This window comes from Rattus norvegicus, chromosome 13 (genome assembly GCF_021556685.1).
Source record: "Rattus norvegicus strain SHRSP/BbbUtx chromosome 13, alternate assembly SHRSP_T2T, whole genome shotgun sequence".
NCBI lineage: Eukaryota > Metazoa > Chordata > Mammalia > Rodentia > Muridae > Rattus > Rattus norvegicus.
In genome coordinates, this window is record NC_141546.1 from 36,129,080 (window position 1) to 36,155,089 (window position 26,010).

The following is a 26,010-nucleotide window of genomic DNA, read 5'->3' on the forward strand; positions in this document are numbered from 1 at the left end:
TCCCTTACTGCTTTTAATATTCTTTCTTTATTTTGTGCGTTTGGTGTTTTGACTATTATGTGATGGGAGGTGTTTCTTCTCTGGTCCAATCTATTTGGAGTTCTGTAGGCTTCTTGTATGCCTATGGGTATCTCTTTTTTTAGATTAGGGAAGTTTTCTTCTATGATTTTGTTGAAGATATTTACTGGTCCTTTGAGCTGGGAGTCTTCACTCTCTTCTATACCTATTATCCTTAGGTTTGATCTTCTCATTGAGTCCTGGATTTCCTGTATGTTTTGGACCAGTAGCTTTTTCCGCTTTACATTATCTTTGACAGTTGAGTCAATGATTTCTATGGAATCTTCTGCTCCTGAGATTCTCTCTTCCATCTCTTGTATTCTGTTGGTGAAGCTCGTATCTACAGCTCCTTGTCTCTTCTTTTGGTTTTCTATATCCAGGGTTGTTTCCATGTGTTCTTTCTTGATTGCTTCTATTTCCATTTTTAATTCCTTCAACTGTTTGATTGTGTTTTCCTGGAATTCTTTCAGGGATTTTTGCGATTCCTCTCTGTAGGCTTCTACTTGTTTATTAATGTTTTCCTGTGTTTCCCTAAGGGAGTTCTTCACATCTTTCTTGAAGTCCTCCAGCATCATGATCAAATATGATTTTGAAACTAGATCTTGCTTTTCTGGTGTGTTTGGATATTCCATGTTTGTTTTGGTGGGAGAATTGGGCTCCGATGATGCCAAGTAGTCTTGGTTTCTGTTGCTTGGGTTCCTGTGCTTGCCTCTCGCCATCAGATTATCTCTAGTGTTACTTGTTCTGCTATTTCTGACAGTGACTAGACTGTCCTATAAGCCTGTGTATCAGGAGTGCTGTAGACCTGTTTTCCTGTTTTCTTTCAGCCAGTTATGGAAACAGAGTGTTCTGCTTTCGGGCGTGTAGTTTTTCCTCTCTACAGGTCTTCAGCTGTTCCTGTGGGCCTGTGTCTTGAGTTCACCAGGCAGCTTTCTTGCAGCAGAAAAGTTGGTCTTACCTGTGGTCCCGAGGCTCAAGTTCGCTCGTGGGGTGCTGCCCACGGGCTCTCTGCAGCAGCAGCAACCAGGAAGACCTGTGCCGCCCCTTCCGGGAGCTTCAGTGCACCAGGGTTCCAGATGGTCTTTGGCTTTTTCCTCTGGCGTCCGAGATGTGTGTGCAGAGAGCAGTCTCTTCTGGTTTCCCAGGCTTGTCTGCCTCTCTGAAGGTTTAGCTCTCCCTCCCACGGGATTTGGGTGCAGAGAACTGTTTATCCGGTCTGTTTCCTTCAGGGTCCGGCGGTGTCTCTGGCAGGGGTCCTGCCGCTCCTGGGCCGCTTATGTATATTCTTATATCATCTGCAAATAGTGATACCTTGATTTCTTCCTTTGCTATTTTTATCCACTTGATCTCATTTTGTTGTCTAATTGCCCTTGCTAGAAGTTCAAGTACTATACTGAATAGACAGGGTGAGAATAGGCAGTCTTGTCTTGTACCTGATTTTAGTGGGATGGCTTCAAGCTTCTTTTGATTTAATTTGTCATTGGTTTGCTGTATATTACCTTTATTATGTTTAGTTATGTACCATGAATTCCTGATTACTCTAAGACTTTTAACCCGAAGGGGTGTTGAACTTTTGTCAAAGGATTTTTCACCAACTAGGGAGATGATTATGTGCCTTTTCCTTTCATTTTGTTTATATAGAGGATTGCACTGATGTTTTTTCATATATTGAAACATTTCTGCATCCCTGGAATGAAGCTTACTTGATTGTGGTAAAAGATGTGCTGGATGGGTTCTTAAATTAAGTTTGCAAGAATTTTATTGAGTATTTTTGGGTTGCTGCTTATGAGTGAAATTGGTCTAAGATTATCTTTCTTTGTTGGGTCTTGGTGTGATTTAGGTATTAAAGTAACTGTGGCTCCATAGAATGAATTAGATAATGCTCCTTCTGTTTCTATTTTGTGGAATATTTTGAGTAATATTGGTATTAGATCTTTTTTGAAGGTCTTGTAGAATTCTGCACTAAAACCATGTGGCCCTGAAGCTTTTGAAGTTTTGAACCTCCTCCTGTCGATATCTCCTGTCAGAAAGATAATATGACTGTTTAGAATTTCTTCAGTTTCTGTTGTTATGTCTCCCTTTCATTTCTGATTTTGTTCATTTGGATATGGTCTTTGTGTCCTTTAGTGAGTTTGAGTAAGGGTTTATCTATCTTTTTGATTTCTTCAAAGAGCCAGCTCTTGGTTCTGTTGATTCTTTATATTGTTCCCTTTGTTTCTAATTGGTTGATTTCAGTCCTGTGCTTGACTATTTCCTGCCATCTATGTCCCTTTGGTATGCTTGCTTCCTTTTATTCTAGAGCTTTAAGGTATGCTGTTAAGGTGCTAATAGAGGAAGGCTTCTTTAATTTCTTTGTGAATGTAATAAGTACTATGAACTTTCCTCATAACACTGCTTTCATAATGTCCCGTAGGTTTGGGTATGCTGTTTCTTTATTTTCTTTGAATTATAGGAAGTCTTTAGTTTCTTTATTTCTTCTATGACCAAGTTTTCGTTGAGTAGAGGATTGTTCAGTTTCCATGAGTATGGGTACATTTTGTTCCTGGTGTTGTTATTGAAGTCTAATCTTAGTCCATAGTGATCTGATTGGATGCATGAGATTATTTCAATCTAATCTTCTTGTATCTGTTGAGTCTTGTTTTGCATCTGATTATAACGTCAATTTTGTAAAACATTCTATGAGGTGTTGAGAGGAAAGGTGTATTCTTTTGTTTGGCATGAAATGTTCTGTAAATATCTACAGAATCTGTTTGGTTTATAACATCTGTTAGTGTCACTGTGTCTCTGTTTAATATTTATTTCAACATGCTGTCCATTGGTGAGAGTGTGGTTTTAAAGTCTACCACTATTATTGTGTGAGGTTTAATGTGTGTTTTGAGCTTTAGTAAAGTTCCTTTTAAGAATGTTAGTGCCCTACCATTTGGGACATAGTTGTTCAGAATTGAGAGTTTATCTTCGTGGATCTTTTCTTTGATGAGTGTGATATGCTCTTTCCCATCTCTTTTGATTACTTTTGTTTGAAAGTCTATTTGATTAGATATTAGAATGGCTACTCCAGCTTGCTTTTTTGGGAGCATTTGCTAGGAAACTTTTGTCCAGTGTTTCACATTGAGATCATGCTTGTCTTTGCTGTTGACTTATGTTTTTTGGTGTGCAGCAGAGTGATGGATCCTGTTTATGTGTCCTGTCTGTTAGCCTATGTCTTTTTAATGGGGCCTGAATCCATTGATGTTGAAAAATAATAAAGAATAATGACTGCTAGTCCTTGTTATTTTTGTTGTTGGAGGTGGTATTATGTCTGCATGATTCTCTTCTTTTGAGTTTGTTGTGAGATGATTAATTTCTTGTATTTTCTTGAGTGAAGTTACTCTCCTTTTTTTTTGGTTGAAGATTTCCTTTTTGTATCCTTTGTATGACTGGATTAGTAGAAATATAAATTAAAAAAGGGTTCGTCATGGAATATTTTGGTTTCTTCATTTAAAATGATTGAGAGTTTGGCTGGGTATAGTAGCCTGGATCAGCATCTCTAGTCTTTTAGGGTCCGAATGACCTCTGTCCAGGATCTTCTGGCTTTTAGTGTTTCTGCTGAGAAGTCAGGTGTAATTCTGATAGGTCTGCCTTTATATGTTACATGACCTTTTCCCCTACAACTTTTAATATTCTTTCTTTTTTTTCCTGTACATTCAGTATAGGATGATTCTCTTTTTTGGTCCAATCTAGTTGGTGTTCTGTAGGCTTCTTGTACATTTATGGCCATCTATTTCTGTCTTATATTTTTTAGGGAAGTTTTCTTCTTTGGTTTTATTTTAGATGTTTCCTGGCCCGTTGAAGGGGGAATTTTTACCCTCTTCTATTCATATTATTCTTAGCTTTGATATTTTCATTATGTCCCAAATTTTCTGGATGCTTTGGGTTAGGATTTTGTACACTTTTGAAATTTCTTTTACCCATGTGTCTGTATCTTCCATGGTAACTTTTACACCTGAGATTCTTCCTTCTCTTTTGTTCTGTTGGTGATTGTTGCCTCTGTAGCTCCTGATCTCTTTCCTAGGAGATTTTCCACCTCCAAGGGTTTTCTGCATTTATGATTTCTTTATTGTTTCTATTTCCATTTTTAGGTCTTGGGCCATTTTATTCAAATCCTTGTTTGTATTTTCTCATATTTCTCTAAGGGATTTATTTCTTTCCTTTTGTAAGGGCCTCTACCTGTTTGCCTGTGTCTTTCTGCATTTCTTTAAGGGAGTTATTTTTATCATCCTTAAAAGGCCTCTATTATCTCTTGTTCTTCAGGTGAGTTAGGGTAGCCAGGACTTGCTTCAGGAGCAGAACTGGGTTCTGATGGTGTCAATTTACATTGTCTTCTATTGCTTAGGTTCTTGTACTTGCCTTTTGCCATCTGGTTATCTGTAGTTTTCAATGGCCTGGGTGTCTCAGGCTGGAGCAGGCCTTCTTAGAGGCTGGTAAAGCTGTGTCACCTGGGTCAGAGCAGGCCTACTAGGAGGCAGACAGTGCTGTCTTTCATTGCGATAGGTCTCCTTTGTTTCTGATTAGAGCAGTCCTCCAATTTCATTCCTTAGGTCAGAACTTTTGGGAGATAGGCAGGCTATGGGGTTCAGAATGCACTGCCACAGCTCTGTGCAGGTGGAAGTGAAGACCAGAATTAGAATGTGCTGGCAGTGTGGGATAGATCCCACAGATGTTGGGCTTTGTGGAAGTACCAGCTAGCATAGGGATTGGGGTGGGGGTTCTCACCTGTGTCCCTAGTTAGGGTTGACCATCTGGGAGACAGGTATGGGTCTGGGGCAAGCACCCCAATGTGCCTCAGGTATAGATTAAAGTGCAGATCTGAAGGGGGATGGCCTCTGACCATCTTTTTACAAATTATTACTCTCTCTCTCTCTCTCTCTCTCTCTCTCTCTCTCTCTCTCTCTCCCTTTCTCTCCCTGTCCTGTCAGTGTTTGCGTGTGGCTGAGGACATGAGGAGAAGACATTATAGGCTATGCAGTGGGAGTAACACATGGTTGTGCACTGCCTAATCTGGATGATGTAAACAAACTCAGGACTTCAAGCAAGAACAGCAGAAATTCTTAACCATGTAGCAATCCTTCAGCCCCTGATTGCTTTTTAAAAGTATTATACCTCCACTCTTTCCTCAAGGCTAATTTTAAGTATCTTTTTTTATATATTTTGAAACTTTTTACATAGTGATTTGTATGAAATGCCACCATAAATCCTGAAATTTGAATACTTGATTCTCAGTTTGTAGCCTGGTTTGGGGATGCTTAAAAGGTGTGGCCTTCCTAGGTGATAGCTTTGTATAAGCTGTTTTGGGTAAGGTGTGGAGGTTTAAAACACCACTTCCCCTTTATAATCCATTCACCACTTCTTGTTTATGTTTTATGATGTGAGCTTTTAGCTGGTACTTCAACTGTCTTCTATGTGCTGTCTCTGTACTGCTATTGTGGAACTATTTGGAACTGCTAGTTAAATAAGTTCGCAGACCATTTCCTTGGTCATGGAATTTTATCAGAAAAATAGTAAAACAACTAAGGCAATATGTAAGCATTACAGAGAACTTAAGAGCCTTTAGTTATATATCAGTTCTCCTGTGCAAATTGGTGCACCCTTAAGTTGACAATAATTAAGACATCTATAGTAGAAATGAGTAAGAAACGAGTGTTGCATTACAAAATTGTGCTCCATTCCAGAATGTTATAAACTGAAATTGTAAAATTTTCTTCCCCCAATTTTTTATTTGACAAAAGAATTTTTCATTAATGTATAAATGTACACATATAATGAAATTTATTCATAAGTTAAGACAATTTCATTAAGACCAACTAACAATCAGAATTAAATTAAATTTTATGGATTTGTGTCACTGACAAAATTAGAAAAAAATCCATAGACCTCTGTGTGCTTATACAATAACAAAAAATGATTGACAATACAATGAAACACAGAAATTGATAACCTTTCAAGCCTCATAAAGCCAACAAGGACTTCCTTGGTTTTCTTACATTAATTGCAAACTTCAAACAGCACAGCTTACTTTCTTTATCTTTGAGTTCTTCAGAAGCACCGGGCATCCTTTAACATGTATCATTTACTTACTGATTTTCTTAACATCTGCTTTCCTCAGGCACAATCTAGGCTCTGTTTCATTCCATCATAAACTCCAGGATTGTGGAACATTACCTACTAGAACACGAGTCTTTTAAAGCAAACGATTGGCATACTGTATTGTTTGCAGAGTAATGGTAAGAATTTAAGTTCAGCACATTTTTTCCCCAAATATTTTTCTTCTGTGGAAGGGTAAATCCACAGATTAAGAACAATTTTGAAGGGCTGACTGGATTGTTATTTATATTTGGGTAATCAGTGGCCAGTTGAAAATTAACATTGGTACCATTTCTTATAGAGATTTGAAGTGAACCTTGCTTGGTACATCCAGAAGCATGTCTCACATTGCCTGGAATGTGTGAGGCATGGGTAGATTTGGGGAAAGGTTCATGAGGGAGAGAGTACTAAAGGTTGCAAAGGGATAATCAGAGGGCTAATGAAGCACTGTATATGAAGTACAGTCTCCTGTGATGACATAGTCTACTATGATACTATTTGTGTGTGTGTGTGTGTGTGTGTGTGTGTGTGTGTGTGTATAAAACCTATCTACAGAAGCTGCAAGAGGATGTCAAGTATCTTCCTCTTTCATTCTCAATCTTCTCCCTGAGATAGGGTCTCTCTTTCTAAACCTAAGACTAACACTTTCTAAACAGAAAGCTAGTTCCTGTTATCCTCCTGTGTCTGTCCACCGTGGAGCTGGCTCATGTACATGTGGAGGCTGCCTGGCTTACTCTGTAGGCACCTAGATTTTGTGATTGTACGCAGGATGATCTTAACTCCTGTGCCAACTGCTGAGCCATCTGTTTTACCCACTAGAGACTTGACTCTTATTCTGATTTTTCTCAGTCTTACCTAGTCTGCTTCAGTTAACAAAAAAGAGAATAATTTTGCTCTTTGAAGAATATGTGCCAATGTCTGCAGCATGTTGCAGTCTCAGCAATGATGATCTAGAAACGAGATATCAGAGATGTGCCCTTTATTTCATAGGATGGCTCTGAAAATGAATTGCCACACAGCTCTTTGTCCATTCAGTTGACACTTCATATCCCTGATTATTATTAATTTTAAGATATTTTTGAAAGAGATTCTCACATAATCCAGATTCTTCCTCAAATTTACTATGTAGTTGAGGATAACTCTGAACTCTGCCTCCAAAATGCTGGGATGATAGCATGTGTTATCATACCTCGTATATGTGGTAGTGAGGATGGAACTCAATGTTTTGGGCATAATTGACAAATACCTCAACAACTCAGCTATATCTTTTAAAAGAGTGACTTCAGATCTTTTCCTGAGAATCCAATGAGGTAACAGAAGCAGTAGAGAGGCTAGCTTGGAGTTGATTGAAGCAAACCAGGGAGGCTTGGCTAGCTTTGATTAGGGTTGTAGAAGTGATCTTTGTCTCTTCATTTCAGAAAATACTAATTTGTATGAAATAAGTGAATATCACATGATATTCTCTTGTTAGTCTATAATTTCAAAAGATGGCAAACAAGGACCGTTCTAAGAAAGATATAGATGCAAACAGATACAGAGACCTATCATCAGAAATCTTGCAGAAAGAGACTCCATCAAATCCCTCTCATAAGCGCTTAGTTAACCTTTAGAAGAGGAGGTAGAAAGAATGTAAGTGCCTGAGGGCATGGAGGACACCAGGAGAACAGAGCCCTTTGAATCGACTAAGCAAGACTCATATGGACTCACAGAGATTGAAGAAGTAAGCACAGGCCTACATGTTCCAAGTCTTCTGTGTTTATATTGTAGCTTACAGAGTAGTATTTTTATAGGACTCCTGAATGTGGGGACGAGAGGGTCTCTCATACTTGTGCATTCTCTTGGATCTTGTTTCCTTCTACTGGGTTGCCTTGTGCAGACTTGATGTGATGGTTGTTGCTTTATCTCATTATTTTCTATTTTGTCATATTTTGGTTGATCTTCTCATAGAATTCCATTACTTTCCAATGAAAGACAGAATGAGAATGGATCCAGATGGGAGGGAAGGAGAGGAATAACAGAGGGGAGTAGATGGAGGGAAAACTATAATCAAAATATATTATGTGAGAAAAGTTATTTTCCATAAAAGGAAGAAAACAAAAAAAAGGAAAGGCAATACTTTTCTTCTGTCTTTGACAAAACTGTGAAGACTATCAGAAGCACAGTTACATAGGTGAGTATGCAGTTTAGAAGAAGAATCTGGGTTAAGTTCTGTATTTGGGATTCATAAGTATATTGGTTGCATTTAACAAAGATTCTGGAAAGTTAGTATAAGAAGTAGCAAGAGTTGAACACAAGATGTAGTAATGAGAAGTCAGAGGGACACAAAGACCTGCAGGAAATACTGGACCAGCAGTCTCCTCCATACAAGACCATAGGCACTTGAATAATTAGGCTGCATTTTGCCTTTTTGGAGAATATATACATCTATTCCAAACAAAAAGAGGGCAAGACTAGATTTTTAATCTCTACTTCTGGAGCCTCTTTGTTTTATATTATTCTACATATTTAGTATGCACACACACATACACACACTGAGGTAAAAAACAAAATAAAACAAAAACAAAGACACACAGTTGCAGGAGTTAGTTCTTTCTTCCTGCAGCGTGATTCCCAGGATCAGAGTGAGGTCATCAGGCATGATGGCAGGCAATCTGGTTGGCCATCTTTTGCACATTATGAACACCTCTTACTGTAAACACTCTTCCCATCTTTGTTGACCTTCACTGTTTACAAATGATTGCATCTCTGCTCACTCAGTAGAATACATAGTATCATCTTGTGCATATTTAATACACATATGTGCATGCACACTATTTATATACATTAATTACATTCAGTACAGTAGCTGTAAGTGTACTTTCAATTTCTGTACCATGTTAAATTCTACTTTGCATTTGAACTTTTTAAAATAAATTAATTAGCTTTTTAATATGTTGTGTACATAATCTTTTAATATATGGTACAGACCTCTAACTTTGTATATATGTGCATGTGTGTGCGTGCGCACGTGCACACACACACACACACACACACGCACACACGCACACTTGCATGTGGAGGACAGAAAAAGAGCCATTAGATATCCTGCTATATTACTTTCCACCTTGGTCCACTGGGATAGAATTTCTTACTGCACCTGGAGTTAGGTTGGTGGCCACCAAGCCGCAGTGACCCTGCTGTCTCCACCTTCAAAACTCCCCAACAATTGTTTTACAGGTGAACATGGCCATGTGAGCCTTTGCTGGGATAAAAAGTCAGGTCTTCATACTTGTGCAGCAAATATTTTTCTCTGTAGCCCCCATCTCTTGGTTTCTGAATATGAAGTTTCCTCCAGGAATCTGCTGTGTTACTGGGATCGGATCCATGTGTCAACAGTCTTCAGAGAGCTTTTTATAAACATTCATGAATGGGCTTGGGGAGCCTTGTGCTTATGTTTATTCTAATAGTTGTCAGCACTCTTACCAACACTTTCCTTTCAGATACAAATTTCTTGACAGTAACAAACAGCTCTATTCAGCATGAGATTGTATCTCTATTGTATGACATTAAGTAGGTGCTCTACAAATGTTTGTTGAGTGAGTAAATAAAATAATAGATTAATTTGGACATTTTGTATCATTAATCATCCTGAAGGCAATTCACCATGAAACCCAATGAACTTGTTTTCTTTAGCACCTGGTCCATTTCAGGAACAGGGTAGGAAGTAATAAATAGTCGTTGATTGATGTAATTGAGTTTATACTCTGAATTACCCCATTCATCTGAATTTCTTCACACACAATATTTGTGACGAAAATAAGTCATGTCCTGAATAATCCCTTGGGGTATCAGTTTTGAATGATACTAAATTTAAATTACATCAGTTTCTTTTGCTGTTGGTAGAGCCATGAAATTGGGGGAGGTTAGGAGAACAGAGAGAAATGATCAGATTAGCATCTTTGAAACTGTACTCTTCTGATAGTTCTACACAAACATGAATATTAAAGTGTCTATAAAGGTCAGGGTGTGTAAAAATGCTTCCAGCAAAATAGAAATAGAAGTCCAGCAAACAATGCACTAACTAAATTTGTGACGCCCTAGGAGATAACCTTTGTGTGTCTCTGACTTTGAGGCAGGTTGATTGCCAATGCGTATAAATATTCCCTTCTCTTTCTCAAAGGTCAGTCAGCTTTTATCTCAAAAAGAAACAAACAAAATTGAATCAACCTATGAAAAATTCCAAAAAGAGGCTGTAAAAATTAATGAGATGTATGATTTTGCATAACTATAGAAGTGGATCTGAAGAACCTTTGGGCTGATCAAGCCAACCAAGTTATTTATGAATTCCCAAATATCACACTCCTCATGCACCTGCAATACCTTCTTCTGTTCTAACTACAAAGTATAGGTCTCTTTTCTATGCAATTTGCTACTTACTTAACTTTTCGATAATGCCTCCTATACGCACACACACACACACACACACAAACACACACACACACAAGCATGTATGGGTGTGAACCCACACATAAGCAGAATTGTGGAGGGAGAGAACTTTCACATTTAATTAAAGCCATACAAATGTCACACACACACACAGACACAGACACAGACACAGACACAGACACAGACACAGACACACACACACACACACACACACACACAGACACAGACACAGACACAGACACAGACACACACACACACACACACACACACACACACACCCCTTGGTTTGATCTGGACATCCATTCTCTAGCTTTCTTTCCTTCTTTCTTCCTTTCCTTTTCCTTGTCTCTCTCTCTGTGTGTGTATCTTTCTTGTGCTCTCTGTCTCTCTCTGTCTCTCTCTCTCCATATATATATGTATATATATATGTATGTATGTATATATATATATATGTATGTATGTATGTGTGTGTGTGTGTGTGTGTGTGTGCGCGCGCGCGCGCACGCTAGAGATCATTTATTCTATCTTTCTATTCCCTGCACTGTATGCTTTGGAGACTAAATCTCTGTGTGAACCTTGAGCTCACTGAGACAGTAGGGCTAGCTAGCCAGAAGGCTCCAGGGTTTCTCTTGTTTCTATCTTTCCGACACAGGGGTTATGGTCATATATCTCAGCATCTGGTTTTTCACTTGGATGTTTGGAAATGTATGCGTGTGCTCACTGCTTGTATAGCAAGGGCTTTCTTGGCTGAGCCATCTCTTCAGTCCACCATTTTCTTTCTTTATATGGTGTTTCACTGTGCAGCCCAGCAGAGACTTGTCCATCCAGAGACCCCTTCCATCTCAGGATCCTAATGCTGACTCTGTGTTTCTATACCACTGTACCAATATATTTAAAATAGTCTTCAACCCAAATTTTGAACTTGTTGGCTTTATCATCTTTCTTCCCTTGTAGACTATGATTGACTATATATCATTAAGTCATGCTATTGCTATCTTCAATATTTCCTTTCCTTTGTCCAACGTGACACCCAGAATAAAACAGAAGCCTCCAAAAGTAGTGAAAGAATCCATGCAAGAATCAATTACTCTTCGTATAAAGGCATAAAATCAATTGAAGATGGTTGTTTGGTAAATATGTAAACAGAGGAATTAACTCTACCTACATGTACCTTCTTCAATAATAAAGTCACATTCATCTCCAGTGCATCATAGAATGGAAGACACAGCAGCAGGAGTGAGGCAGTGGTCACATGGCATGAATAGTTGGAGAGAGGAATTGGGTCACACTGCATCCCTGCTCAAGAAGCAGAAAGAGATGGCGGCTGCTGCTCATTTCACCTTCTCCCTTTTCATTCAGGTCGGCACTCCAGACCATGGAATGGAGCCACACAAATTTAGGTTCAGTCTAGAATTTCTCATGGATACACATAGAGATTTTCATTTCTGTGGTTATTCTAATGCCAATGATACTGACAATCAAGATTAGCCATCACTGTTCCCAAGAATTCTTGTATTTTATGGACTAAGTACAACCAGTCAGAATATTCGTAGCTGGGGGTATCTAACATTTATAATTGTATAAGACTCTATGTAGGACCCATACAGATTAAAATCACAAAACCTGAACTACCTATCACCTTCTTTTAATTTCAGCACACACAGCATAGTCTTTTATCAAGTTAATCTAGATTAACATGATATTCCATGAACTTCTCACTAACTTGGTACTTAATTTTATATGATTTTAGTTTTGAAATTCATTTGTTACAGAATGGCAAGCATTGCTGGGCAGTTATATACCATCCTTCCCTTTAGGACAATAGTTCTCAACATGTGGGTCATGATGCTTTTGGGGGTTGTACTGGTTGGTTTTGGGTGTCAACTTGACACAAGCTGGAGTTATGACAGGGAAAGAGCCTCCCTTAAGTAAAAGCCTCCATGAGATCCAGCTGTAATGAATTTTCTCAACTAGTTATTAAGCAAGGAGGTCCCAGCCCATTGTGGGTGGTGCAATCCCTGGGCTGTTGCTCCTGGGTTCTATAAGAAAGCAAGCTGAGCTAGCCAGAGTAAGCAACTCAGTAAGCAGCATGCCTCTATGGCTTCTGCATCAGCTCATGTCTCCAGGATCCTGCCCTTTGTGAGTTCCTGTCCTGACTTCATTTGGTGATGAACAGCAATGTGGAAGTGTAAGCTGAGTAAACCTCTTCCAAATTTGCTTCTTTGTCATGATGCTTTGTGCAGGAATACAAACACTAAGACAGAGGTTGAACAATCCTTTCACAGGGGTAGCATATCAGATATCCTGCATATCAGATATTTATATTATCATTCATAACAGGAGAAAATAAGAGTTATGTACCAGAAATTTCTGTTTTCTTTGGAGAGTCAGTTATGTCATGTGATATTTTCTGAAAGCTGTTTTACAAGAGGATGCTTTGCTTTCTCAGACACTTGGAGTTGAGGTGATGTTCAACTGGAAGAGCTTGAAGGGGCTCGAGACCCCTTATGAAGAACAATGCCAAGCAACCAGAGCTTCCAGGGATTAAGCCCCTACCCAAAGACTATACATGGACTGACCCTGGACTCTGACCTCATAGGTAGCAATGAATATCCTAGTAAGAGCACCAGTGGAAGGGGAATCCCTGGGTCCTGCTAAGACTGAACCCACAGTGAACTAGACTGTTGGAGGGAGGGCGGCAATGGGGGGAGGGTGGGGAGGGGAACACCCATAAGGAAGGGGAGGGGGGAGGGGGATGTTTGCCCGGAAACCGGGAAAGGGAATAACACTCGAAATGTATATAAGAAATACTCAAGTTAATAAAAGAAAAAAGAAAAAAAAGAAATGATATGTAAGTAGTACTCAAAAGACAGTGAATGGTACTCTTGCATTGGTTCTCCTTGCAATGCTTCATTGGTCTTCACTGACAACTCTGTTAATTGGTTCATCTTGCTACCCGTTGCTGGTCTTTGCTGATCTTCACATGTTATGACTCTGTAAAGAGAAAAGCAACTTCTTGTGGTATTCTGGCTGTTTCTTGTGGCTTCCATGGACTTGTGCTGATTTGGTGGAACCTCACAGTGTTTCCTGGATTGCGCTGATGCTACTGATTTTAGTGTTTGCTAATTGGACTAGACTGCTGCTACTGATTTGTGTTTGGAATTCCTCCAAAGAACTATTTTTAAAGAGATCTATACCCCCATTTCCTGTGAACATTTCTTCTCCCCTATCTTTGGTTGGTGGGGTAGAAAGGTGATTGAAGCATTTAAGAACCTTTATTAAAGTAGGTTTTGGAAAACCTAAGCCTACACAATTATGAAGTAGCAACAAAAATAATTTTATAATTGCTGGTCACCGCATGAGAAACTATATTAAAAGGTCATAGCACTAGGAAGAATGATAATCACAGCTCTGGGGATATTGTGAAGATTAAATGCAATATTCCATATTCAGGGCTTACCACTGTGGCTAGTACTCAAACAGTAGATATAGTTAGAGAGTGGCTACTATTATTTGAAACCCAGAAACATAAGCAAAAGGGGATCCTACCCTGCAGTGATGTTTCTTTTTTTTTTCAATCTTTATTAACTTAGGTATTTCTTATTTACATTTCGATTGTTATTCCCTTTTCCGGTTTCCAGGCCAACATCCCCCTAACCTCTCTCTCTCCCCTTCTATATGGGTGTTACCCTCCCCATCCTCCCCCCATTACCACCCTCCCCCCAACAATCACGTTCACTGGGGGTTCAGTCTTGGCAGGACCAAGGGCTTCCCCTTCCACTGGTGCTCTTACTAGGCTATTCATTGCTACCTATGAGGTCAGAGTCCAGGGTCAGTCCATGTATAGTCTTTGGGTAGGGGCTTAATCCCTGGAAGCTCTGGTTGGTTGGCATTGTTGTTCATATGGGGTCTCAAGCCCCTTCAAGCTCTTTCAGTCCTTTCTCTGATTCCTTCAACGGGGGTCCCGTTCTCAGTTCAGTGGTTTAATGATGGCATTCGACTATGTATTTGCTGTTTTCTGGCTGTGTCTCTCAGGAGAGATCTACATCCAGTTCCTGTTGGCAAGCACTTCTTTGTTTCATTCATCTTATCTGGTTTGGTGTCTGTAAATGTATGGGCCACATGTGGGGCAGGCTCTGAATGGCTGTTTCTTCAGCCTCTGTTCTAAACTTTGCCTCCCTATTCCCTCCCAAGTGTATTCTTGTTCCCCTTTTAAAGAAGGAGTGAAGCATTCGCATTTTGGTCATCCTTCTTGAGTTTCATGTGTTCTGTGTATCTAGGGTAATTCGAGCATTTGGGCTAATATCTATGCAATGATGTTTCTTTCCCCCTTTTGAAGCCATCAATAAAACAGTTCTTCAACTGTACTGATAATATAACACAAATAATTCTAACTCGTAAAAGTATATATTGTACTAATTCCTTTTTCCTTTGCTATGGTAAAGTCTTCTGAGATGACTGAATGAAGGAAAGATTCACTTTGGTTTACAATTCTAGAGGAGATATGTCCACAGTCATTGGAACAGGTAGTCATGGTGACAGAAACAACAAATTGGCTGCTCTCATTGTTTCTACACTGAGAAAGCAGAGACAGACAGAAAGAAGGGCCAGACTACAAAACTTCAAATGCGACACTCAGTGACTACTTCCTCCAACAAGGTTCGGTTTTAGAGCCTTTCCAAACAACATGACTAATGGTGAAACACATGAACCTATGACTACTTTACACATTCAAAGCACAACATATAATATATACATTGTACAACTACATTAGGATATAGAAATGCCTACAGATAATATAATGTAGAGGGATAAATCAGTTCACCTAGAACTGTCTTTGCCTTTCTGAGTGCAATAAATTCAGAAACACTGGGCATAATCCTGACATTGTGAGAAGCCTTGGGAAATGGAAACAGCCTTTATGTGATTCAAAGTGAAAAGACTGGTTTGAAAAATGAGATTCTTTTTAATAAAACAACAGCTATTGTTGTCCTGGTTAAAGGATTGCATTTACATATGACTGATGTTCAGTTCTTTGTGTAGCACAGACCCACTTTGAGTCACCATCTAGACATCTAAGTTCTTTGTTCTTCCACTGGCAAAAATAAGTAAATAAAGGCTAAATCGTGGTATCTTCTCTCTGAACTTTTATATTAATCTTAGATTAAATCAGAAGCCTGGGATTGTAGCCACTGATGCTGTATTATTCCTTTGAATAATAGAAGAGCAAGCATTGATATGATGAACGAGCCTTCTAGTGACATGTATAATAGGGGACACCACAGCAAAGATCAAAAGGAAAGTTCCAGAACAGGCACGGGTCAGCTACTGGGGCACTTGCCTAGCAAAGCATCCTTTATTTCCAATTCACTTTCCTCCTGTAAATGATCTTGCTTCTTTTCTTTAGTGTGCACGTGGATCTATGTGTGACTTTGTGCATATGAGTGCAATGGCTGAGGAGGCAGAAGAGATAAATGTGGGATTCCCTGGAACTGGAGTTAAGGATGGTCAATAAGTTGCCTGAAGTGAATTTGGAAAACTGAGCTTGGGTCCTCTGAAAAATGTCAAACCCTCTAATGAGCCATCTCTCCAGTTCCAACTCCTCTTCATTTCCATCATTTTCTCTTTTTAGTCTTCTTCCTCTTTCCAACAAAGCAGGCAGATCATTTCAAACCATGATAACATTAAGTCTTTAATAATCACTCAGATAAAAGAAAAAACAAACACCTGATCACATCAACAAATCAGAAGCCTGCAAGGTATCTCTTAATTTTAAAACCTGTTAATTCAGATTCAATTAAAGAAGTTTCTGTGTTGTTCTTCTGCCAACCATCTACTCATTCTACCTCTGTTTTAAATTATAGTAAGCCATGGTGAACAGCTATAGTGTTTTTGCTGAAATGTATTAATAAACTTGTTATTCATTATCTTTATCACGTGATTAGTAAACTTGACATTATTTCTATCTTTTTGTTCTATGATATTTTTATTAACCATACTATTAAATTTTTATTAAGTTTATCAAACTTAGCTACGAGGCTGAATAGCTATATATAGCATGGGTGCATAAGTGCATACATGTGTGCATGTACGTGTACACACACACACACACACACACACACACACACACACACACATACACACACACAGCCCTCATTATTTCCCCACCAATGATGGAATTTTGAATGGCTTGATCTTACCTAGGCCTTACGTAGGATAAGATCATAGATGCTGTGAGTTCGTGCAGGTGATTGCTATATAATGTCTAGAAGTTAGCATTTTCTATGATCTTCCAGATATCAATTTTTTGACCAAATTTCTGTAACATTCCCTGAGACTTTCATGGGAAGATTGGTACTGATGACCTACCCATAGTCTAGCCAAGCATTCAGAGTTATTAATATCCAGTCCTTTGACCAGTTATGACTCTGAATTATCCAGTATGAGCTGTAAAATTAAGTTTTTTATTCTGGTTAACTACTGCATAGGTCTATGAGTATAGACATAAATACTTAGACATAAATATTTAGAATTCAAAGTGACAATATTAGCATTTAATAAAATAATAACAGTATGTTCTATCTTCTCAGTCATGGACTTTTGACCAGGTTGGCAGTACCACGGATGAAATGCCTCTTGATAAATTGGGCTAATATTCTATCAGAAAGTAGCTGGATACCTGTGTAATTATCATTCCACTATTGCACCAGTGATCACATCTTCCCAACAGGCAAGTATTACAACTTTCAGATTCCAGTACCGGGTAATGTCCAAGAGAAAATATCTTTGCTTAGATTTGGTTCTGGAATACAGAAAACATCAGAGTCAGCAGCAGGCACAGCCTAGCAAACACACATGAGCACAGATTGTTAGAGAATAGCTTTCAGGAAAATTTGATCAAAGAAAATACATGCTCTGATGACAAAGAATAGAAAGGAGTATTTTTAACTTCCTGAAGCCTACCCATGGCTCTTGCCACAATCACCAGTTACTTGTCCTCAAAAATGAATTGTATGGTTGGCTTCTATATCCAAGTTAATTATTAAAAAAATCTATTGTATTTTTTATTGAGTGTGTGTGTGTGTGTGTGTGTGTGTGTGTGTGTGTGTGTGTGTGTGTGTGTGTACTCAAGCAGAGAACCATGTGAATTTCTGTTGCTGAAACTCTTCTCTTTCCTTTCGTCTCTTTTTTGAGTAGACATTGGAAATAAAATCTGATGGTTCATTTTTAAAGGTGCCTTTGAGTCTGCTTAGGTCCAGCTCCCAATAACAGAAAACTCCAGATCATAGCTAATGCCTCCTGATATAGCTGTACCCAGACATTGCTAAACCATGGCTCATCCCCCTATTTACATACATATACTTCTCATCAGACTGGCCTGCAAGGCTCTGCTGCCAGATTTTTAAATTATCAGGATGTAAAATGTAGCCATGAACCCACACATGGTTTTCTCTTTCTTTCTTTCTTTCTTTCTTTCTTTCTTTCTTTCTTTCTTTCTTTCTTTCTCTCTCTCTCTCTCTCTCTCTCTCTCTCTTTCTTTCTTTTTCTTTCTTCCTTCCTTCCTTTCTATTGGATATGTTATTTATTTATATTTTGAATGTTATCCCCTTTTCTGGTTTCCCCTCCAGAAACCCCCTACCCCACCCTCTGTCCCCCTGCTTCTATGAAGGTGCTCCCCTACCTTGAAAATGAGAAATAGTCGAATGTAAAGAAGAGAGGGAATGTTCGATGCTATGTAGGTTTGTACCCTTGATAGTACACAAAGGAATGGTTTACGCAAAGGTTTATAGACTGTTATAAGAACTCAGTCAACCATTCTAGGTTGATGTACAACTTTGAAAGGTCATGAAATAAATGGCTGCACATTCACTACTGAGCCTTCAGTGCTCTTCTTATGAAAGATCACAGTGTCACCCAAGGGATTTTGGAGAGGTGCTCTTATTCTTACTGTTTCATGGAGTCATGATGACTGAGGTAGCTTACATTTCGCGACATATATTAGGTGTTCAGAATTGTTTGGGGCGCTGTCTATTTTAGTCTTTTTGTTTATTTTTACTTATTTGTGAATAGGTCTGGGTGCCTGTGCCTCTGTGTGTGTGTGTGTGTGTGTGTGTGTGTGTGTGTGTGTCCATGAGCACATGCACACACTTGCTACTACATGTGTCTGAGTTCCCAGAATCCATTAAAAAAGCCAGGCACAGCAGCAGGAAAATCTCTCATTTCAATACTCCTATAGGGAAATACAAGGTAGAGAAGAGAGATCTCTAAGTCTCAGGCTAGTGTGGTGTACGTAGGAAAAACAGCGAAGGACACCTCGAGTTGGGCCTAAACATATTGCTCAGTGGCTTGGAGCACATGCTGTCCAAGCATGAAGATCAGAGTTTGGATCTCATGTACCAAGCTGTGTGTCTTCAGGCAGCAGCAGACGAGTCACTGGGGTATGCTGTCTTCCAGCCCAGCCAGGTAAATTGCAGTTCAGGTTCAGGGAGAAACCTTGTTTCTAAGGAATAGGTAGAGGGTGACCAAAAATGTGCAACACCATCTTCTGGCCTCCTGCATACACAAGTCCTTTCCCTTCCCAACTCACTCTCTTCATATTCATATTCTTTCCTCTCTCTCTTTGTGTGTGTGTGTGTGTGTGTGTGTGTGTGTGTGTGTGTGATACATACACACAGGTGTGCATGTACATGGACAGCTTCATAGAGTTACACGTGTTCTCTGCTTCTATTGGCCTGTTGCTCTCATTATTGAGATTTGTACTACTTTGCATGACAGATAATATGATGTAATAAGCCTAGCTGAAACTAATTCTTTATTCAAAGTGGGAAATGATGGAAGGGTCTCTGGAAAGTATGAAAAAATGTTAAGTCAAGAATAGTATACAAGTAATGTGTGTTTTATGTGTATGTATTATATGTATTGTATATTTGTGTGTGTACGTATGTATATGTGAGCTGTAGGTGAATGAATTTGTGTATGTATGGGTGTACAGGTGTGCATTTGTATGCATGCATGTGTGCATGTATGTGTATGTGCATGCATTTGCTTTTATGCATATATTTTCAAACTCATTATGTATACATATGTGAGTGTGTATGTGCAATCCAGGGTATGTATGCTAATGTATATGTGAATATTTATGTGCATGACTGCATGTATATATGTGTTTATGTATTTAGTTTATACATATGTATGTTTTGTGTGTTAGTGGAGATTTTACTATTGACAGCTGAGACTGGAGGCAAGGGGCACCATCAAAACTTTTTGATAAAATAATAAGAGGGCTTCAGAGGGAAATTTTATGATCTCGATGGCATTAAAGAAGCAGTGAACCAGGACCAACCAATTACTATCACTGTGACATTAGAGATGTTAAGATGAAAGAAAATATATTATAAGGAAAACACTTAGTACTGTTTCAAGAACATGGAGTGAGTTCAGTTCTTGAGACTTATTGTTATGCAGACATAACGTAACATCCTTGTCTATGCATAGAAAAGTTTGCAAGTGAAGAGCTTTGCAAAATCGCACACCTTTTGGTTTTCCCTTATAAAATTATTGAGTCATTCTGTCTGTTCACTGCTATTGAGGTTGGGTGCATCACACCGACAAAAATGAGTCTGACAAGACTTAATAGAAGAATGTCGATTTCCTGTGGTGGGCTATTGGTTTCCTGTGCTAGTTACAGATGCCTGATCCACTCTTACCTCTCACATCTAATGTTATGAGCACAAATGAATAGGGCTTAAATACAGATCAAAACCACAGTAGGTATTATTGATGCTTGGCTGTCATTGATATCTCAGCTGTGTGCATGCTAAAGCATTCTTATTTAGGAAGACAAGATTTCTTTTCTTTCCTTGGAAGAAACAACTGTGAAAATGGTGGCTTTGGATAGACAGAACTCTGGATGATACAAAGCCATACATTTTCTGTCACTGGGCTGTTATGTCACAGGCAATAAGCATCAATTCTTTATACATTCAAGCATTTGATTATATACATGTTCTCCCTGAGCTGTCTGTGTTTCATACACAAATACAGGTATAACACAAGATTCATGAAGTCAAATGTTTATGGTATTGTTCAGGATTCTGTAGAGGAGCAAAACAGACAGAATGAACATTTATTGTGGAAAGGGATTTCTTGGATTGGCTCACACAATTTGGACTGGGTGAACCAAAAATGTCTGTCTTCTTATTGGGGGAGTCTGAGAACCAGGTAACTGCCCAGTCCAAGAGGCTGAATGTCTCAGCAGTCCCAGCCGAATACTGAAGACATGGAGGATTTTTAGAGAGAAGTTTCAGAGAATTATATGATGTTAGATCTGCTATTTGTATATGTAATCCCAGGAGAATGAGTACCTTCCACAGTTTGTAATTCTTTACCTATTCTGCACCAAAATACTTATATCAGTATATCAGTATCAACTTTTATAAGTTAAAGTAGGGTTTAATGTCAAGAAAATAGTATTTATTGGCAGATTTATATGTAACAAATATCTTCCAAAGATTTCAGTCTTGCTATTTGAATACCTAGAATAGACAAAGAAAGGGAGACAAAGAAAGGTAGAGAATCTGAAGAACTTCTCTCTCTCTCTCTCTCTCTCTCTCTCTCTCTCTCCCTCCCTCCCTCCCTCCCTCCCTCCCTCCACCCTCTCTGTTTTTCTCTCTCATGTGTTTGTGTTTATAGACATGCTGAAGTCAGAGGAGTATATCAGGTTTTCCACCGTATGACTCTGTTCTCTCTTGATATAAGGCCTCTCACTGAAGACCTTGATGGAGAACCAGAAAGCCCCAGACATCCTCCTGTCTTCTCTGTCCCTGGTATTGGGTTATAGGCATGTACTGAGCTTTTCAACCTATGTGCCTTGTATTTAAACTCAGGTTCTCCTGCTTGCATAGCAAGTATTTTTATTCACTGAACCATCTCTACAGCCTACAGCCCTGTTTCTAAATTAGTTAATTAACTATTTTTTTTCTTTTCAAGTATGTATATTGAGATTAAATTCAGGCCATCTCCACAGAGCATTACCCTAACCACCAGTTCACATCATTCCGCCTTTCAAGTACATCTTGAAATACCCAAATTTCTGTGTTATTGCAGGGTCAGCAGCAGCAGGTGAGGTGGAGAGGACTTGAACCCTATGTTCAAAGTAGAAGCTAGGTTTAGCAGTCGAATATTAATTTTCCTAAGAATCTAAAAGTTTGAGATATGTTCACGTGTTGTCTTACACTGACTGTCACTACTGAAATGAAGTGTTATCCCGGGGTCATGGAGAATGTGTGCATTCAGTTGTATGGTAAGCCATGTATTGCTCTGGAGAGACCCACCCTATATGTGAGTGGCATCACTCCATGTGCTCAGAAACCACATTGAATAAGCAAGACAAAGCAAGCTGACCACCAGCATTCGTCTCTCTCTGCTTCCAGACTGCGAATGCTGTGGAATCAGCTGCCTCAAGCAGCTATCAGATGCCAAGTTATTGAGATTATATTTTTGAGATGAAGTCCAATTTATGTTAGCACGCTAGTTTGATTAACGTGCATTTCAGATTAACATCAAATGTGTATATTTGAGCCAACACAGGGAACTAGAGGGCTATTTGGGAGTAAAGACCTCTTCAAAATTTTTCAGTGTGTGCCTGACAGCCATTACCAGACCAACTGGTCTAGAGAAAAATGAGAAAAGACAGCTCACATTTATTTCAGAGCTCACACAGCTCAGTGATTCCAATGAAAGGTGAGTTTGAAAGGATTGGAGGCTCAAAGATTTTGACACAATGGACCGGTCTGGAGGTGGAGACAGTATCAGTCCTTTTTCTCCCTACTATGAAGAAATACCTGACAAAATCAACTTTGTAGAAGAAAGATTATCTTTTTGCTCCCACTTTAGGCCACAGTGCATTATGGAGGTAAGTCAAGGTGATTAGCAGTGTGAAGCAACTGGACACGTTTCTTGGACAGCCTGGAAGCAGAGAGAGACGGATACTGGTGCTTAGCTCACTCTCTCCTCTTATTTAGCTTAGAACTCCAACCCATGGAATGGTGCTACCAACACTGAGGATGGCCCTTACCATCTGGATGAATTTAATCTGGAAACTTCCTCACTGGCATGTGCCTGTCCAGAGATTTCCTTTGGTGGTGATTCAGGTTGACAACATTAACCTTCACAGAACCTGATTATCAGAGACCAAAAATCATCCTACTAAAATGTCATGGGTTTGGAAGAATTGCTTGAGACCCAGCAGCCTTGCTCCCTACTCTCAGCATTTCTGTAGGACTGACACTTGGTATTTACTCTCCAAGGGAAGAGCAGTTAGCTGCTATTCCCATAGCTGTTCCTTTGCAGCCATGAACACTGGTCGGTCAGAGAGTCCCTTTGAGCTCCCTACTCCCATCTGTGTTATCCAAAGATTTATTTATCTCAAGATGCTCCCTGGAGCCCTGAAACTGTCAGTCTATTAAAGCAAGAGACAGAATTAGGAACACCTTCTCCATTTCAGAATGAAATAACCAGCTCTATAAATCTACGGAAACCTTGTTGTTAATCTTCAGCCTCTATGAGAAGCAACTGCTGTTATTGGTGAGGCACTGAGAATGGGCTGCTTTATTACTTTAGGAGCCATAAAACATCTCTTGAGGTAGAAGGGAGGCTAATTCTCCAAGAACATTTGGGTGCATGCCTTGATGCCCTAGACACTCTGACTGTTTTGGGAAGCAGATTGGTTGTCCAAAGGAGACAAACACAACTTTCATTAAATGAACTTAAAATGTGCCTCCATAAAGAAGACTATAGGAGCTGGGCAAATGGCTCATATCCATAGAATACTTTCTGTATAATCATAGGGACCTGAATTTGGACCCTCAGAACCAGTATCAAAAATAGCCTATGGAATGGAGTGATGGCTCAGCAATTAAGAGTACATACTGCTTTACAAGAGGATCTGTGTTCAGTTCTCAACATCCACATTGTAAGGCTCACAACTACACATAACTCCAGTTCTGAGGAATCTGACACCTCATTTTGGTCTCAACATACATTGCACGTATAAGCACATGGAAACACATAAAAACAAACAAACAAACAAACAAACAAACATTTTTTTTAAATCCAGCACTGTGGTTCACAATTATATTTCAATTGCTGAGAAAGGACCACAGGAAAACAATTGGAGCTCACTGGCAAGCCAGCCTAAATGAATCAAAAACTCCAGGTTCAATGAGAGATCATCTTCAGAAAATGAGGTAAACGGTGATTGAGAAAGACACCTGACAACGAACACTAGCCTCCGTATGCATATGCACATGTATCTGCACACACATGCATACAACATACACCACACACACACCTCTTTAAAAATAGTTACTTATATTATTTTTATCTTTATGCATGTGCTGGGTGTGGGTATGTGCACATGTGTACAGTGTCAAAAGAGGACAGAAGAGTGCGTAGGATGCCCCAAAGCTGGAGTTACAGGCAGCTGTGCTGCCCAATGTGGGTATACATACAGAACTCAGGTTTTATGCAAGAGCAGCAAGCACTCTCAACCACTAAGCCATCTCACTGGTATTTCATAAGGTTCTTCACATAGAGGCTTGTGAATGTTAGCCAATCTTTCCCAAGTGAGGTAAAATCAATTACTGCAAACTTTTAGATTTTATAATAAAACTGTGGGTAACATTATCAGGAGAAGGTTCTAAATATATTTTATAAAGAAAATTCCTCTTTCCTCTGAGAATACCGGATAGCTAGCCTTGAACTGTGTGTTATTTAGAAAGCTGCTGTTTCAATATGAAGTATTGGCAATGCATTGGAGTCCCATAGAATGCTCGCTCTGCAAATGACTACTCAGATTTACTTTTCTATCAGAGTCTGCCCACCTCTAACAGGTAGGCTTTCACATGTGTGACAGAGGATGGTTTTGCTGATAGTTTACAGACTACTTATCTTCCTAGAAACAACTGTGAGATCAAGAAAACCCCATTTTTTAAAATTTTTAATTGTGTATGCATATGATGTTTGCATAGTTATATGTAGGTGCCCACGGAGGCCAGAAGAGGGTGCCTCAGCCCCTGGAACTGGAGTTACAGGCAGTTGTAAGCCACCCAATATAGGTGTTGCAGACTGAACTGTCTTCTGGAAGAGCAGGCAGTGAAGAAACCATTGTGCAGTCTCCCCTACCACTCAGACTGTCTTTTAATTGTGAACTTTTTTTTAATGTGGTGTGTGTGTGTGTGTGTGTGTGTGTGTGTGTGTGTGTGGTGTGCTTGCACACACATGAGCATTTGTGTTTTTTCATGCCTACATATGCAAAAGCACACATATATGAGTGCATGCATGTGCACACAGAAGCCTAAGGCTGACATCAGTAGTCTTCCTCAATTGCTCTCTACTTACTCATCATGGCAGAGTTTCTCAGCAGAACTCACAGCTTGCCTACTTTATTAATCTCACTAGCCAGCTTGCTCTTGGGATCACTTGTCTGCTTTCAGAGGGCTCAAATTACAAGTGGACCCATGTGCCAGCATAGCAATTTTACGAGTGTTAGAGATACAAACTCCAGTTCTCTTGCCTTTGCGCTAAGCATTTTCACTACCGAGCCATCTCCTCAGTCCATAATAATCACCCTTTCTGAATATATAATAGCCTGCCACTAGGCCTGAGAAAGGCAAGCAAAGAGGAAGACAGCCTGACCATCTGGATGTGTCGGTCTATGTGATTATTCATAAGATGACTCAAATAAGCAGATGCCTCGGATAGTAATTAAACCTCTTCTCTGTTCTCACTGGAATGTAAAACTGTTTCCTTTGATGACAAAGGACCAGTGTCACGTATTCAAGGGTAATCACAAAAGGAATAAATAATTACCCCGTAAATCATCAGAGAATGAGGACACTTGCAACAGCCGCACTTTCTCAAGGTGGCTGCCTTTTCTTTACACAGAGTGTACTACTAACTTAGGACACACTTGTCAGACCTCAACAGCTCCACTCACTCGATCACCCTCCCAGGAACCAAGCAATTAGTCAGCACTTCCCTATCGCCTCCAGAAATATCTTTGTCTCTTTAGATAGTTTTGTGGCATAAGAGACAGAGTCATATGTACCCCGAGGGTGCTCAGTCTGAGCTCTGGGAGCCTTTTGAAATTGCAGGTGCCTTCTTTGCTGGCTAAAAGAGTGCTCTATCCTTGGACTGATTATATAGAAAGTTTACCACCTCCTCATGACACCCATTCGTGCCATCTTTCCTTTTTGCATTTTTAGAGAAAAGCAGATCACAGTAGAAGGGTCAGGTATCTCTGATGCCTTCAGAGGACAGACACACTTTCAGAAACACACAGTCTTCTCCTTCTGACCAGGGATCACTGCCAGCAGTAGACTATTTGTGTGGATCTAGGCAGAATGT